Below are 16,600 nucleotides of genomic sequence, written 5' to 3'. Positions count from 1 at the left end.
ATGTGTGTTCAATTTGTCGTATTCAACTGGAAGGCCTCTGTGTAGAATATTCCTTACCTACCTATCAGGTTGGACCATAATAAATTACCAGTAATCAACCATTTCTGAAATAGAAGAATGATAATGTCATACAGTCCAACCCAAATAACTTCTACCTGTCCTTCAGGAGTTGGCTCAGGTATCACCTTATCAGGATTCCTTTTCTGGCTTTCCTGATTTAGATGCTATCATCCTACTCCCATTGCATTCTGGGTATATAACTATATTGTACCTATTTCCCCATGATGGAATCTTGGGCTTACCTCTATGTCTTTCCCACCAGACTTAATATAAGTAACTCTGTCTTATTTAACTTTGAGTACCCTGCATGTAACTCAGTGATTAGTAAACAGTAGGCACTCAAGTGCTTAATTTAAATGAGAATATGAAAGAGAAAAGCTAACTGGGCAGAGTATGAGTGTCAAAAATCCATAATATTCTCATCTAAATTAGGTCCCAGGGTGGAAGAGAGTCCTTGAGTCGACTTCCTGAAATACAGCCTCTGTGAGTACAGTTCCTCTCAATCTGTAAATCTGTGAAAGAGATAGTTACTTCCTTCATATACATCTAAAAAACAATGGTCATGTAGGCATAGGGCAATTGATATAGATACTTCTGCTCAAAAAGGGGGAAAATGGAATAAACAAAGGAGTCATTGCCCGTAGCAATTCTGAAATCCAACAGAGGGAATATTGAAAGTTCCTTCATCTGTTTTCAAGATGTGGGAATAAGTCTCCATGGCTCCATTCTCTGAGCTGTTGTTCCACTCTCTGAGTCATCCCTCCTTTTTTCATGAAAGGTAGCACTTGTTTGTAGCTGAGTAATTTTATCAGTCTACGTTTTGCCAATAGAATTTTGGAGGCCCAATGCCTCTTTTCATTTTGTTTTGTCTTTACTATGGTTCACATTTTCCTGTTTATTTTTCATGTGTAGTAATATTTGTTACATGCCGAATACAATGGGATACTACTTAGCAATAAAAGGAACTATTAATAACTATAAAAATCAGAAGAAAAAAATGAAAGCAAGATGTAGACATAGATCAAACTAAACCAATAATTACATTAAATTTAAATAATCTCAACACTCCAAGTAAAAGGCAGAGATTGACAGATTAGATTTCAAAATAAGACCATACTGTGTGCTGTCTATATTAGGTGGCTTAAACAACAAAAATTTATTTTGCCGCCGTTCTGGAGGTTGGACATCCAAGGTGAAGGTGTTGGCAGGTTGGCTTCTCCTGGGGCCCCTCTCCCTGGCTCACAGAAGTGTTATATCATTTTGCACTCATGCCCAAAATGTACCGGTGTTCTGGTTGCCCCACATCCTTTCCAAAACCTCGATATTGTCCGTGCTGTTAATCATAGCCTTTCTAGTGTTTGTGTAGTGGTGTCGTATTGTAGTTTTCATTTTCACTTCTGAAGATATTGAATATTTTCATGTGTGTAATGGCTATTTATTATTTTTCTTTGTGAAGTATCTACTCAAATCTTTTGCTCATGTTCTTACATTTTTTAAAATATAGAATTGTAAGAGTCCTGTGTATATGCTAGATACGAGTCCTTAGTTAGATATATGCCTTGCAAATATATTTTTATTTCTCTGGCTTGTCTGTTTTTGTTTTAAAATGATAACTATTGATGAGCCTGTTTTAAAATTGTTTTGACATATAATTAAATTAACTTTCCTTTTTATAGTTACTGCTTTCTTTGTCCTATCTAAGGAATCTTTGCCTACTCTCAAATCTCAAAGATATTTCCCTAAAACTTGGTAGTTTCTATATGTAGGCCTTTGATTCATCTCAAATTGAATTTTTGTCAGATACCAAAGTCAAGATTCATTCCTATGTGGATTTAATGAATTGACTTTTTAGAAACTAAATATATCTTTCTGCCGTGCACTCTTTTCATTTAAACAAAACTACTGAAAGGTAATTCTCATTCTTTGCTTTAAACACAGAAAATAATTGTATCAGTGATTTTGTATATCTTACCAATACTTGTATCAGTTATTATTAGGTTTGCCTGTGTGTAATAGAGATTAGAAAAACTGACTTGAGAGAGCTAGATAGTTCTCTCTCTCACCCATAAATGAAGTCCAGAAGCAAAGAGTCCAAGCATATAGAGCACCTTAATAGTCATCAGAGACTCAAGCTCCTTCTAGCTTCTTACTTCCCTGAGCTGTTGCCCTCATTCTCCTAATCTAATGTGAGGATGGATATCCAGCCAATATGCCTATGTTCCTTGCAACAGGGTGGAGGAAGAAAAAAAATGCATCGGAGCACCTTTCAGGAGACTTACAGAAACCCCACTTATATGTCATAGGACAGACTTTAGTCATTTGATTACACCTAGCTACAAACGAGTATTTTAACTAAGTGGCTAGGAGATCAACTAAAAGTTGGGGTTCTATTAACAGGAAGGGGAGAATAAATATAAGAAGGACTTAGCACTCTCCTCTATGGTATACAGCACTGTGACACTTTAGAAAAAAGTGTCTAATGATCCAAGTTTAAACAAAACAAAACAGCCCAAAGCTTTTCTTTTGGGGGGAAAAAAATTTACATTTGTTTTTTACTTAACTTTCTATTAGTCTTTTCCATCCAATTATTAAAAAGGTCCGTTTCCTTGCTTTGGAATCACTTCTATCCTTCCTTGGCCTGTTAGAAGAAGCTTTAGAAAAAGTACCCCAACTAAACACTACTGTGTGGGAAAAGGCTATTTATCTAATACATACAAGGAAATAATGACCCAAATTAGAACCAAATATAAGGAAATAAGGCATTTGAGATCATTCCTAACCTCACTTTTCCCAAAAATAGGGTTTCATAAAATCGTAGAGGGATTAACACCCTAGGATTAAGTACTCTATAGAATTTCACATATATACTCCTTATTGCATCTTGCTTTCTTATGTTGTTGTTTTATTTTCTTCTTGGACCCTAAAAGACTATTTTAGAATCTCAACAGCTGCTTAAAATTGTTGTCAAAAATGGTCAGGTACACCAAAAGCACAAGCAACGAAGGTAAAACTAAACAGGTGGAACTACATCAAACTAATAAGCTCTGCACAGCAAAAGAAACAAACAAAATGAAAAGGCCATTTTGGAAAAAATAAATGCAAATATAAAAGTCTACAACAAGTGGCAGGGTTCTTATATATAAATAACCCATGACAGAGACAGTGATACTTACCAACTAGTTCATTGGCACCCTCCATGCTCAGCTTCCTAGTCCATTGGTGCACTCCATGCTTGGCCCCCTCATCTATTGGCTCCCTATGTACTCAGTCCCCACACAGTCAGAGAGGACCAAGTGACTAGTTCCGACCAATAGAATGTGAAGGAAGTGAATGTGTGTTACTTCTAGGCTGTGGCAATGAAAGCCCACGTGAACTCTCCAGCCTCCTTCTCCTACCTCTGTGATTGCAGGGGAAGCTTTTTTATTCAGAGAGGACAACCACAGTTCAAACCAGACTAGACATATGAGTCATTGCCTGGAGGACAGATGCCCTGAAGACCTATCTAGATCTACAGATGACTTTAAATTAGCAAGAAATAAACTTTGTCTCTTAAACAATTTATATGTTGCAGTTGTTTGTTGCAATAGCATAGCCTAGCTTATCCTGACTAGCACACAACCAACAGAGCAATACAAATGCCCAAAATAGGAGAATGACAGGTTTGGCATGCTACAATTACTATTTGATAAAGTATTATGTAGCATTATTATAAAAATATGTAATAACATAACAATTATTATGATATAATATTCATTGAAAAAAGCAAAAAAACCAAAAATATGATTAGGAAGGTACATGAAAATAAAATGCAGGGCTTTTCCAGTAAAATGGACAGAATGAATAAAATTGTGATTTTATTAAAATCACAATCTCCTTAAAATGTTTTCCAGAAAATTGTCAACATACCAGAATTTGTGTATTTATTGGGTGGGGTGGAGATAAAGAACAGGAAAGTGCCAGCCAAGCCGAAGCCAGTGTTCAGGCTTGTTCAGACATATGTTGACTATCTGCTGAATAAGGAGCTTCTAGAAAAGAACCCATTTTAAGGAAAAAGAGAATAAAGACACAAATTTGCTCAATAACAATAGTCTTCAGCGTGAAAGGGAACTCATGTCTGAGCACTTGAATTTGTTCTCTACCTGACCCCTTGGACTCATGTCAACACTTGAGAGCTGATTAGCACATAAATCTTGTGTGCAGTGTTAGAGCCTAGTTCATGCTGCTCTGGGAAGAAGGGAGGAGTGTGACACAGATGTAGGAGTCAATAATTGACCTGGATTCAGTGACGGGCAGCAGTGACCCAGTGCATGGAGCCAGTGTGTAACAGAAGATGGCCAATGTCAAAAAGATGGCCAATGTCAAAGGCACAGCAATGACACCAGCACGTCAACTTCTAGGGAAGGGGACAAGCAGCAGGGCTTTACGTGATAGGCTCAGCATGATCCTCAGTGTTACCTGCGGCTGAGAGGCGCCAGTGGGAGCAGCTTTTGAGCAAGAGGCAGACCTCTTAGTGCAGATGCCTGTGCTGTGGATGGCAGCCCTTAGTTTGGGGGCAGTAGTGACCTCAGGGTAGTGGAAGTTGTGAGAACCTATTCATGAGCATATATAAGTGGCACCCTAGAAGTCTCAGAAGAGAAGGCGGGAGATTTGCGATAAGTCCGAGAGCCTGCAGAAGGCGGCAGGAGACCCCATAATAAGTGGGAAGAACTAAGCCAAAGAAACATTGTTCCTTACTGTGGAGACCCCCATTTTCTGCCCAGACTGCACAGCTTAGGACATGTGTCTTTCCAAAATACTGGGCGATTTAACAGAAGGAAAGGGATCACTTGGACAGACAAATGAGAGTCACGGGGCAGCATTTCCTGGAGTTTATCCCTCCAGCACTATCCACAGAAGAGAAGCTGAGTCTGGGGGAGAAAAGGCTTTAGATGAACAGAGAAGGGTTTATCAGGCCCACATGAAACCTCCCTCTACTAATACCCATTTGACATCCTAGGTGCCCTCAACTTAAAAGATGCTGCTCTGGAGAGTAAACATAGACATTTTAATTACTGTAAACTAATCCACTGCTATGGGGAATGAATGACTAATGATAACAATGCACATAATCATTAAAAAATAGGTCGGTTTGGCTCAGTGAATAGAGCATCAGCCTCTGGACTGAAGGGTCCCAGGTTTGATTCTGGTCAAGGGCACATGCCCGGGTTGTGGGCTCAATCCCCAGTGGGGGGCATACAGGAGGCAGCCGATCAATGATTCTCTCTCATCATTGATGTTTCTATGTCTCTCTCCCTCTCCTTTCCTCTCTGAAATCAATAAAAATATATTTGAAAATAATAAATAAATAAATAGGCATCCTGGTTATTAGGTCAGTCTCCTGGTTAGAAAGAATCTGTTCTCAAGAGACTAAATGCTCTTTGGTTACACTTATGAGGTTATTATTGAACCTACAAAGCTAAGGTTTGTGACCCTGAAGTGATAGCACTCAGAGATCTGATCATAGCTGCTGACTGAATTGCGAATATCATTGGCACACTCTCCAGCTACAACAAAAAATGTAAAAAAAAAAAAAAAAAAAAAAAAAAAGGCAAAACTGTCAAAATATCACCCAGTTACTAAAATTGCCATAATAAAATTAAATCAATACATATATGTACACATAATATGAGAACAAAGGAAAATAAGTGTGCTGGGTATTCTTTTCCAGCCTAGTGGATGACTTCCCCTGACTATATTAACCAAGTTTGCTGTCTGTAAACAGGAAATATAGTCAATAGTATCACAACTTGTGCAATGACAGATGGTTAATAGGTTCACCACGGTGGTCACCTGGTAAGGTATATAAATGCTGAATCCGGATGTTGTACACTTGAAACTAATATAATATTGTATGTCAATTATATTTCAATTTTTTAAAAAAACCTTGATGCTGCATTTTTAAAAATCTTGTCTCTTTGTTGGTGTTCCCACCGAGCAATGGGCTCCCACATCAATAGTCTAATGGATCTTATATGGGAACAGGGCTATGACGCACAAAAAGTTGAAGGGTAGCATTGGAAGAGCCCCACAATGCCTCCAGGATTTTTTTTTTTCCTCCAGGATTTTAAAGAATTAACATCTTGGCCCAATCCCCAGTAGGGGGCATGCAGGAGGCAGCTGATTAATGATTCTCTCTTATCATCGATGTTTCTATCTCTCTCTCTCTCCCTCTCCCTTCCTCTCTGAAATCAATAAAAATATATTTTAAGAAAAGAATTAACATCTTTATGTAATACTTTGTTCTATCCAGGAGTATAGGATGCCTCTTCATTTATGCCAGTATTTTGGTTCGTCATCTACCATGATTTTAAATTATCTTAAAAGATCTTATGTATTTTTGTCAGGGTAATTCCTTGACATTTTATGTTTTTCTTGCTACAAGCAATAGTACAAATATAGGGGGGAAAGAAGGGAGCATACAGGGTTGAGCAGCAAGATGGTAGAAGAAACATGTTTATGGATAGAGCAGGATAAATATTCTAATGGCTGGATAAATGTAGACAGGGAATGAAAGGAATATTTACAGAAAATCACTGACCAGACTTCTATGTGGTCTAATATAGACCACATTAAAGGTCTATATTATTCCTCAAGGCACCTGGAGTCATATTTGTGTTTCCATTTCCTATGACTCTGTGCTGAGGCTCAGACACTAGGGCTTTGGCTTTTATACAGAACTAGAGGCCTGGTGCACGAAATTCGTGCATGGGGTAAGGTCCCTAGACCTGGCCAGCAATCAGGGCCAATAAGGGCTTTCTGGCTGCCGGCCAGGGCCTTCCTTCCCCCGCTGCCGGCTGCCAGCCGCTGGCCAGGGCCTTCCTTTGTTCCGTGCCGCCCCCTAGTGGTCAGCACACCTCATAGCAAGCAATCGAACTCCCGGTCTCCTGGTCGAACTCCTGAGGGGACACTTTGCATATTAGCCTTTATATATATGTAGATATTGGTAAATAAACCCTTTGTCTAGGTGCAAATTAGTTTTACTTTGTTTGCTTTTCTCCTTCGTCAAATCCTGAGTATCTCATGTGTATCCTTTAACACAGCACTTGCCAAAACAGGTTCAGTGATTCTAAGTAAAGACGATTCTATAGTAAAAAACAGGTTGGATTTGTAGGATTGTACAGGTTTAACATGGCTTCATTGCTGGAAGATTTTTCAGAGCCTTTAATATAAAAATGTTACTATAATTCCCCAAGAAGGAGACATAGTAGGCCACATTTCTCAGGATAATATTGTTCCATGGAGCAAACTCTAGGAAATATTCTGATGAATTTCCTACCTTTGAGTTAGAATGTAAATTTAGCAGCTATGGTCAAGGGCAAATTTTTTGCAGTTGTTAATAAATAGCATCTTGCAAGATACAGTCTTCATCATATTATCAGTACATAATCTAGTAAGCGCTTTAACCACGAAAGTATTATCTTTCATTTCTGTCAAGATGCATGATCATATTCAATTAATTTCTTTGAAAGCATCTTAATTCTCTCTTTATGGTTAGTCTTGTTTTCCTAAGAGTATAAGCTCCATAAAAGTAAGAGTCATGCCTATACCTTTACCAAAGCATGCATAGCGCTTGGTGCAGTGCTAGATGCAAGATTAAGATTCAATAAGTGAGCCTTGATTGGAAAAAAAATAAAGCTTAAAAATACAGCAGAAGCAAATTTTTGAAAACTTCCTATATATTTGATAACATGTCATCTAAATATTTCTGTGCTTTAATTATCACTCCTCACTCCTTTTTTTTCTGTGTCCCTTTTTAGTATTAAATACACCCTAGGTGGAAAATGAGGACAATAAATCTAAGCAAAGCAGCCCTGAAAAGTTTTTTTTTCTCTATTTGTTCCAATATGAAGGATAAATCTTTGGCTAAACAACTTAAGGCTATTTCAACTAGTCTTTTGCTTGATTCCCACCCAGTTTATTCATTAATTGGCTTTTTCATTGTTCCTACTTTTTCATCCCTTAAATATAATACAGTATCTTTCAGAACATGTTCTTTGCTCTGCAGGTCAGAAAAAATTTCCCTACCATTTCATTATGAAAGCCCTTGGCAGGTAAACTTCTGTTATCATATCCTTGTGTATCAAGGTCTTTAGCTTAGTCTAATGGTGTTTTGCCAAGTAAACAATTTACAGTCTATTATTTCCACTGGAAATTCCCCTTTTCAAATTGAAGAATTTCACAATAAAAAAGTCACTGGTCAGAGAAACCCCAAGTTCTTAGCATTGGTATTCGGGTTTTGCAACTTGATGGGGTTGTTATTCATATGACAAGTTGGGTGACACCAATGTATCAAATATAGAATGAAAACTTTAGCACCAAGTAGTTCTGTCAATAGTTTCATTGTTCCCACTTCCCTTGGCTGCTTACTCCCTCCCCCATCTCCTTTGTCCATAAAATTACTGGCGCCTCTTCAGGGACCTCTCCAGACCTTGCCCTTGTCCCCTCAGGCGTATCTCCATCCCTGAACTTGTCCCTTATCCTAGCTTCTTCCATTAATGACCCTTGCTGGCTTCTTTCATTGTTTCTTTCCAAACCCCATGAACTGCTCACATACTTCCTCTTTCTTCTCAAGTCTCTCAGTTAGCGGCCTTCCTTTCTCCCATCCCAACCCAAAACCAAGACTAGAGATGTGGTTGGCATACTCCTCACTGAAGTTTCCAGACCGTAGCTCCAAAACATTTAATCAATAATCCTACTTACTCTGCTTATACAGGGTTCTCCCAACATCCCTGTGGCTGTCAGCTGTCAGCCTCCAGGGACATCTCTCAGCTTTGATGTCATTCCGACCACATTCCCTACTATCCTGTAGATGGAGTACAATAGCAAAGTTGACTGTCCAGCCAACATCCGGGCCTTCCAGCTTCTCAGACCATTATTCTTCTCCGACTTCCTAAATCAGTCCCACCACACACACAGTCATGCCTTAGAGGTTTGTACTGGGTGCTGCTCTTGTAAATGGCCTATCAGACAAGCTAGACTCAGAACAAGCTCAATATTTATTTTCACACAACTGCCTTTGACTCCACTGAGCTCAGTCAGTCCCATCTCTTTATAAAATTTTAGGTACACCCATTTATTTTTTGTTACTCTCGGGTGTTAATAAACAGCTTCATCTTTGATTTAATAAAACTTTTTTTTTCATGGAAGAAAAACTTTAATTGCCATTGCAAAAAAAAAAAATCTGGATGAAGTAGAAATTGTTTTCAATAACATTAGTAGAGAATATGTCCTAGAAATTGGAGGTAACTGGATGTAACATCCTGGCAGCAATTTAATAGAACAGTCCCGGATGGCCGGGCTGAGGCCAACACGTAATGAGGACGGAAGCCTCGTCTGTGGGGAATTTTGGAGGGTACCTGGAGAAATATCACACTGTGCATAACCCACATCGAACTGTTGTCACAAGTGCTATAAAGTTTCATATAGTATCAGTTTTTTCTACATGCACTTCAGTTTCACCGCAAGAGTGGTATAGGATGCCTTCACACAGAAGAGAGCATTCATGCGAGCCATCTAACGCCTTGATATAATAATGCATACAATTCAAATGATTACACTATCATTATATCTAGGGCTTTCCGCAACTACAGGTGGTGGTTGTGGAAAGCATGGCTCCTGGTATCAATATCTAAAAAGCAGGCACCACCTTCTTTTATGTGTGTTTCCTTTTTGCAGTTTTTCTTCATTTTTCTTAATCAACTCTGCTGCTGTTGCTGCTTCTTAGCAAAACTGGTAAAAACAAAGCTGTAATCAAAAACTTTTCAATTAAATTTAAATCAAAACTTCACTGTCTCAGTCCACTCAAGTGTTTCCTCTCCCCTACAGCTCAAGCTACTTCCTTCTGTCCCTTCCCCCTGTTATTGGTTAATCACCCACTCATTCTGGCAGTTAGGAAGGTGAGAGGAGTGGGAGGTCATGTTCAGGGAAAAGGTGAGAAATCTCCTGACATTGATACCACCGAAATATCTGGCCTGTAAGCCCATATTCTGGCTCTTTTTCTCTTTAGTGCTTTCATTCGTTTTCAGAAGACCCATCAGCAGTTCTTTAATAAGGGTGAAGTCTCCTCCCAATAACCATACATGACTTAGCTTTCAGTCCCTGCCTTCTGGTGGTCTCTAGTGGTTTGATCTTCTCACTCTTCCCAGAAGGTCTGTGTGGTAAAGACCCTTTAAGACAACTCAACATCAGCTACCCATAACTCAATAATAAGAAGACATATGGTTTAATTTAAAATGTGGATAAAAACATTTGAATAAATTTCTTCCAATAAAATATATAAATGGCCAATAAACACATGAAAAGATGCTCAACGTCAATATCATTAGTGTAATGAAAATTAAAACCAAAATCATATATCACTCTATACCCACTAGGATAGCTATTAATAAAAAACATGGATAGTAACAAGTGTTGGAAATAAGGTGGAGAGACTAGAACTCTCATACACTGCATTCCCATTGTTAGTAGGAGGATATCATGGAATACCACCTTTGGAAAGCCTGGCAGTCCTCAAAAGGATGAACAAAGAGTTACATAAGATTCAGCAATTCCACTACCAGATATATACCCAGGAAGTTGAAATTAGACATGCAAACAAAAATTTGTAATGCAAATGTTCATATATTATTTTTTCCAATCAAGCATTATTTATAATATTAGAAAAGTGGAAACAACCCAAATCTCTCCCAACTGATGACCAAATAAATATAGTATATTCATATAATGGAATATTATTCATCAATAAAAAGTAATGAAACACTGATTTATGCTATAACATGGATGAACCTTGAAAACATTATGCTAAGTGAAAGAAACCAGGCCAAAAGAAAGGCAAAATATCATATAATTCCAGTTTTATGAGATGCCCCAAATAGGAAAATCTGTAAAGACAGAAAGTAGACCTGTGGTTGCCTACGGCTGGGGGTGGGAGAAATGAGTAGTACTGCTAATAGGTACAAGATCTCTTTTAGGGAAGATGAAATATTCCACAATTAGATATTGGTGATGGTTACACAATTCTGTGAATACAGTAATATATTGAGTTACACACTTTATTTAAAAGGGTGAATTTTATGGTAAAATAAACCTATGAAGAAGAGGAAGGGGAGAAGGAAGGGGGAGAACAGTTACTATATCTGGTCCATTTCACTGCCACTGTGGTCCTTACTCCTTATTCTAACCATTCACCCTCTAACAATGTCTCTTCTTAACTTTTTTTTTTTTCAGGAACAACTCAGGAATCAGTCCCCGTGTCATCCAAATTTCAGGAAGAATATATTAATCTCTCAAAGTGATTCTTTTGACGTCTCCCTCACTTGGCTTCAGTTTGGGAATGGGGTTGGGGAGACCATCTCCTTATTTTCTGTCATGGAGATGTAGCACACTAATTCTCCAAAGAAATCCATACAGTGTCTGAGGAATCATGAATTGTTAGCCTCTTCTTAAAAAGCAGGGAATGGGTTAGTGGTGTAGAATAAAATTGGAACCTCCCTCCTTGGAAGTCCATCATAGATAGTGAAGTGTGTGGCTAAATCAAGGGTCAGCAAAGCTTTGTGTAAAAAGATAGGCAATAAAGATTTAAGGCTTTATGGTCTCTACAGTCCCATTGTAATTCTTCAAACTGCCACTGTAGTGCAAAAGCAGTCATAGACAAAACATAAATGCACAGGCATTTTTGTGTCCCAATAAAACTTTAATTACAGGAAAAGTTTGCCCACCCCGCTCTGGACCTATGCTTCCTGAACTTTAATGTGCATGTGGATCTCCTGGGAATCATGTTAAAATGCACATTCTGATTCAGTCATTCTAGGAGAAGCCTGAGATTCTGCATTTTTAACAAGCTCCCAGGTGAGGATGATGACACTGGTCTATGGACCACAACTTGAGTATCAAGGATCCAGGTAATAAAGGGTTCAGCCAGGATTTGTCTGTGAATCCTTGTAGACAAGACAGAAAAATGTGGCCTCATCAGCATCTTCAACTCATTGTCTCTCTGCTCCTGGCCACCATCAACCAATCAGCAACAGCTGAAGAATAGAGGGCACACAAATACCAAACAAAATGATTCTTGATGTTTGGGATTCCATTGCTTCAAGTTATCAGCAGTGCCTGGACCAGAACAGCCATCAGTTTGAAAATGAACTGTAGGTTAATAAACACTGACTTTATAATCATTCAAAATGTGTATACATTTTTGGGACACCCTATATGTGAAATCTAATGAACAAAATAGAAACAGAGGCATGGATACATGGAATAGACTGGCAGCTGTCAGAGGGGTTGGGCAGCTGGATGAAAGAAGTGAAGAGATTAAGCAAAAACCTATGTACAGTGGGGCCTTGACTTACGAGTTTAATTCGTTCCGTGACGGAGCTCGTAACTCAAATTACTCGCATGTCAAATCAAAAAGTGAACGAGTGAGACACGTGATGCTGGGCTGATGTTGTGGCATTCACTGTGACGTTCGCTGCACCAACTAGCGGTGGGGTATCTGAAGCTGGCTCGTAACCCGAATTTTAGCTCGCAACTCAAAACAAAAAATCAGCCAAGAGACGGCTCGTATCTCGAAAAACTCGTTAGTCGGGACACTCGTAAGTCAAGGCCCCACTGTATATATATATCATATTGACACAGACAGCAGTGTGGTGATAGCCAGAGGGAAAGGGAAATAAGGAGTAGGTGGAGGTGGGCAAAGGGGGGAAAAGGGGATGGAAATAGACTTTGCTTGAGGCGAAGGCCACACGATGCATTGTGAAGATGATGTTTTGCTGAGTTGTACGCTTGAAATTTGTATGGTTTTGTGAACCAATATCACCCCAATAAATTCAATTAAAAATGTTTGCTAAGAAATTCTACCCCAGAGGGATAAGGCAAAAAGGGTGAAAGAGGTCAAAGGTACAAAGATCCAGTTATAAAATAAGTAAGCCATAGGGACGTAATGTACAGCATGGTGACTATCCTATATAATCCTATCCTATAAAATAAAAGGCTAATATGCAAATAGACTGAATGGCAGAACAACTGAACAACCGAACAACTGGTTGCTATGACGTGTGCTGACCACCAGGGGGTGCGCGTGGAAGATGGTGGGCATCGGCCATGGTGGGATGATGGAGCAGGTGAGCTAGGGTGCCAGACCAAGGCAGGGCACCAGTTGCTGTCATCGGGGTGAGCCTCTGGTGGTTGCTGAAATTTCTTTGCTCCCACATGCCATGGTCACACGTGCCGCTCACACCCGCTGCCGGCGACTGGTGCTGGCGCCGATTGCTCAGTGCCGTCAGCGGGTGTGAGCGGCGGCTGCCATCTCTGATCACCCCCTGAGGGCTTCTCCACCTCCCCCTGCTCCTGAGGGGTAATCGGGGCAGCAGCTGCCACTTGCACCCACTGATGGTGCCAGCCCTGCTCTCACCCGCTGCTGGCACCGGCCCCAATCGCTCTGTGCTGTAAGTAGGTGCAAGTGGGGCCTGTGCCATCAGCGTGTGGGAGCAGTGGTGGCAGGAGCGTGGCTACAGGCAGACTGGGGACTGGGGGCCGCAGTGGGAGGGGCTAGGCAGGGGTTCGGAGTATGGGCCGAGACCTGCCCCTGTGCCCACCGCAGCCTCGCAGCCCACAGTTCTTTTCAAAGTGCATGAATTTGTGCACTGGGCCCCTAGTAATTAATAATACTGAACTGCATATTTGAATGTTGCTAAGAGAGAAGATCTTAAAATGTCTCATCACAAGAAAAAATTGAGAATATGTATGGTGATGGATATTAACTAGACTTACTGCAGTGAACATTTCATAATATATACAAATATCAAATCACTCTGTTGTATACCTGACACTAATATAATATGTCATTTATACCTCAATAAAAATAAGTCTCCCACCCCCAAAAAGTAGGTGAATCTGACTTCCTTTCAAAGAATACAGTATGGAAATGGAGAGAAAAAGTAATTTTACAGTAAAGAAACCTGAAAACACTATCATCAAGCAGGTGTTCCAGTCAACATCAACAGAGATAAGTCATGTTGATGGTGTGTAACCTTGATATGATGTAATGAGAATGGCCCTTTATCTCTGTGGCCTTTGTGCCCAAAACACATAACTCTAGCATAGTCATGATAAAAAATTAAAAAATCATAAAAATCCCAAATGTGGGACATTCTACAAAACACCTGATGGATACTCTCAAAATTGTCAAGGTTATCAAAGACAAAGAAAAATGGAAAAATTAGGTAAAAACTAAGGAATTGGGTAAAAAATTAAGTAAAAACTAAAGGACATTAGGTAAAAATGGATATATGAGTAAATTTTGGATATAAGCTAATAATATGCATCAATACTGGTTCACTACTTACAGCAGATGTATCAAACTAATGCAAGATGTTAATAATAGGAAAACTGGGTGTGGGGTATATGGAAAATCTCTGTACCCTTATTATTCTAAAACAAAAAATATTATTAAAAATTAAAAAAAAAAGACCCTAGTTGGTTTGGCTCAGTGGATAGAGCATCAGCCTGCGGACCAAAGAGTCCAGGGTTCTATTCTGGTCAAGGGCACATACCTCGGTTGCAGGCTTCTCCTTGGCCTAGGCCCTGGTTGGGGCTTGTGCAGGAGGCAACCAATCAATGTGTTTCTCTCACATCCATGTTTCTCTCTGTCTTTCCCTCTCTCTTCCACTCTTTCTAAAAATCAATGGGAAAATATCCTCAGGTGAGGATTAACAAAAAAGAGAGAGGAAAAAAAAAGAGAAATGTTGTTTGTTTTGTCTAGTCTAGGCCCCTAATAATAAATTATTAAAGAAAATGAATATAAATGGCTTGTTATAAACTTTGCTATCATGAATCCTTGAGTTCATGCCATAGAAGTACTTTACAAATAAAATCATTGTAGGATAAACTTTTGTTAGTGCCTGAGTAATTAAATGTCCAAAATCATACCCCTCCCCGGGCCAAAAAAAATGGGTGGATTCCTAGGTCACACTGAACTTGAACAGATAACAGCTTCATCATGGTCCAATTTATTGCCCATTCTGGTACTGGCTGAATCCTACTGTTACTTATGCTATTAATCATTGGATTTTCTTGGGGGAAAAGTCTTTTTCAATGTAATAAAAATACCACAAAGTTCAAACTCTAAATAGCAATAAGCAATTCTCAAAAATCCAATATGCTCCCCATTGCAAAGTGAACTAAATAGGTAAGAAGCTTGTACACATAAAGTATTTGTTTAATATGCTAACCACAGTTTTTATCTTCCATTTTTTTCTCAATTTAGGTAATAAGTTAAAGTTATAGACTCTAATACCAGTTTTTAATTAAAAAAAAGTAGAATCCCTGTAATTTTTACTTTAGTTACTCCATTCTAGAATGCAAAACTAGATTTTTTCAAAAAATGCTGCAAATTGAATAATATGATATTATACTTTCACAGATTATTGCCTTCAGATAGAATTTAATTATCATTAGGAGTGTTTGCAATTTCTTAGTTAGAAAACCAGAATATAACAGCATCACAGCATCTGCCATGTGCCAGGCCCTTTGCTGAACATAGGAATATAGTGGTGGCCAGAACAGATGCAGGCCTGTCCTCTTGGGGCAGGATGACATGAGCCAAGTAATCCATGTAAGATTATGCAAGCAACGTGACTGTGCTGTCTCAACAACGTGGGTAGAAACATCAAACTATTTTATTTTTCCAGTAAGTGTTTCCAATTCTGCTTTCTTAATTCTCCTTTTCACTGGGTACCCAAACGCATAACATCACCTTAGTCTTAGTCTGTCCCTTTCAGTTATTAAAACAAGTGTTTTTGCTTAAGACTCAATTCTATTTATTTTATTTTATTTTTTTATTGTGTTATAGTTGAAATATCAGTTTCTGGTATACAAATTAATGATTTGATATTTGTTATATACTACAATTAGATAACCACAATAAGTCTAGTTTCATTGGTCACCATACAAGGCTACAATTTTTTTTCTTATGATGAAAAGTTTTATGATTAATCTCTCCGCAACTTTCAAACATGCAATACAACATTGTTACTTTGGGTAGTATGGACATTTTAACATATTAATTCTTCCAATACATGACCACAGAATATCTTTCTATTTAGCTGTGTCTTCTTCAATTTCTTTTATCAATGTCTCATGATTTTAAGTGTACAGCTCTTTCACCTTCTGGAATTGATCTCTAGGTATTTTATCCTTAAAAAAAACAAACAGAGAAGAAGAGAGAAACATCAAAGATGAAAGAAATCAATCAGCCACCTCCTGTACACCTCCCCCCCCGCCCCCCTCCCCACCCAACACACACACTGGGGATGGACTGGGAATTGAACCGTGATCTCCTAGTTCATAAGTCAACTTTCAACCATTGAGCCACAATAGCTGGGTGGTATTTTATTCTTTTTTGATGCAGTTGTAAATGAAACTGTTTCTGATAGTCCATTGTTAGTGTGTAGAAATGCAACCAACTTTTGCATATTGATTTTGTACACTGCAACTCATTTATTTA

The 16,600-nt window shown here is 38.8% G+C and overlaps 1 long non-coding RNA gene across 1 annotated transcript; it reads right to left on the bottom strand.

Annotated features, from left to right (window-relative positions):
- Window positions 1–561: 561 nt before the first annotated feature.
- LOC106727229 lies at window positions 562–16,286 on the bottom strand. Its single transcript, XR_001363400.1, has 3 exons — window positions 16,130–16,286; window positions 9,111–9,113; window positions 562–572 (listed from the first exon to the last, which is right to left on the bottom strand). It is a non-coding gene; the product is annotated as an uncharacterized LOC106727229 (long non-coding RNA).
- Between the last annotated feature and the right edge of the window lie 314 nt (window positions 16,287–16,600).

Source organism: Myotis brandtii, unplaced genomic scaffold (assembly GCF_000412655.1).
Source record: "Myotis brandtii unplaced genomic scaffold, ASM41265v1 scaffold111, whole genome shotgun sequence".
Classification (NCBI taxonomy): domain Eukaryota; kingdom Metazoa; phylum Chordata; class Mammalia; order Chiroptera; family Vespertilionidae; genus Myotis; species Myotis brandtii.
Note: the sequence above shows the minus strand (reverse complement) of the source record. Positions and strands in the feature narration are given on the sequence as shown.